We start from the raw sequence: 1,914 nt of genomic DNA on the forward strand, positions 1-1,914 counted from the left end.
TCCTTGTGTCAGCACTTTCCTTCCCACCACAGCCGAGGGTGCTCAGAAAGCACAAGGCTGATTGACTCAGAGCCAAGCACATGTGACTAGCCAAATGGCTGCAGGTGATGAGCCCAGCTGGTCCCAGTGCAGCACTGGAGCTGAGGCCCTGGTGAAGGAACTGGAATACCAAGGTCTGCAGGGCAAACTCCCTCCTGCCCCACCTCTGACCAGTGCTTTAACCCTCTGCATGAGGTGCCCAGATTAGGCATCAGATCACATGTCTGGCCTGGTGAGAGTTCATGGTTCTTTTTGAGGGACCTGCCTGCGGCCTGCAACAGCCATTGCTGATGGCTCAAAGGAGCATTATCCTTGGGGAGGGGACTGCCCCTCCTTGCTGTGCTGTTTGCTAGGCCAGAGCGGAGGAGTGTGGGAGATGGACCTGCTCACCTGTTAACGCTGAGAAATCCCATTCTAACGAATGATCTGTTTTTACCCCCAGCTGGTCCCCCAAGCAGGTCTAGGGGTTCAGAGCCGTGGCCCATGATGAACGTGACTAAAGAACAGCCATGAGCCAATGGCAGCTCTGGGCTGAGTGTCACAGCAGTTGAGCATTGAAAGCCAGGCCTTCCCGACGGTCACCCCTTCGCCTTGGGCAGGAGCACGGCCCAGCAGCTGATCACACCCTTCTGCATGCAAGCCCCCATCTACTTCAGGTGCGCATAGCTGGGTGCAGCGCTGCTGGTGCTGAGCGAGGTGGGGGACCAAGGAAACAACGACACACCTCGCTGGGCAGGTGGGGATATGTTTGTTTTTAACAGTACAGAAAGCTGCTACACAACCAATGAAAAGTACAGGACAAGGGCAGAATGACTCAACAGCTGGAGGGTGCAGTGGGTGTGTCCTGGATGCCTGGAGCTGCCTCAAGACTTAGATTAAAACCATCCAAGTCCTTATTGTGCCCTGCCGGCATCACCACCTAACTGCTCTTTTACTCTGGTCGGGCGGCTCGGTGCTGGAGCTCTGGGGAGGAGTTTAACCAGCTCCTGCTCTGCATGGGAGATTGTGTTTGTTTTTAAGGAATCCTTCCCTTGCAAACCCCCTGTGCACATCAGAGTTGGAGCCTTCCTTTTCCTGGGGGCTGCTGGCACTTCCATAACTAACAGGTAGGATGCTGGAGTAGCAACAGCACCGATCTGAGTGACAGCTGTAAACCAGCCCAAACTGCTACATTGGGCTCTGGAAGCAGGGGATTTATTATGGAAGCTGCTGCCAAAGCCCCTCGTGACTCCTGCCTGCGGAAGCCCAGCTGCACTCCAACTGCCCTGATTTACATGAGAATCAGGAGCAGCGCAACTGTCAGGCCATGAAATTCAGGGTGCAGCGCAGAGAACAGCCTGCTGGAACCTCCTCTCCGTGCTGCATCTAAATTTCCATGCAGGAGCCCAGCTGGACTCAGCAGAAACGAGAGTTGTGGGTCTTCCCACTCCAAAGATCTGGCTCAGACTTTTCCAGATTTGGTAGAAGAGAGAGAGGCCATGATCCTATGACCAGGAGCAGAATTTGTAGGGCCCTACCAAATTCACAGCCATAAAAACGTGTCACGGACTGTGAAATCTGGTCTTTTTGTGTGCTTTTACCCTCTACTGAACACAGGGGAGACCAGCGTTTCTCAAATTGGGGTCCTGACCCCAAAAGGAGTGGGGGGAGGTCACAGTATTGCCACCCTTACTGCTACACTGCCTTAAGTGCTGGGTGGCTGGAGAGTGGCAGTTGCTGGTTGGGTGCCCAGCTCTGAAGGCAGCACTCCGCCAGCAGCAGCGCAGACGTAAGAGTGGCAATACCATCCCAGGCGATCCTTACTTCTGCACTGCTGCTGGCAGCGGCTCCACCCTCAGAGCTGGGCTCCCGGCCAGCAGCCGCTGCTCTCCAGCT

The sequence above is a fragment of the Gopherus evgoodei genome, chromosome 12 (assembly GCF_007399415.2).
Source record: "Gopherus evgoodei ecotype Sinaloan lineage chromosome 12, rGopEvg1_v1.p, whole genome shotgun sequence".
Taxonomy (NCBI): domain Eukaryota; kingdom Metazoa; phylum Chordata; order Testudines; family Testudinidae; genus Gopherus; species Gopherus evgoodei.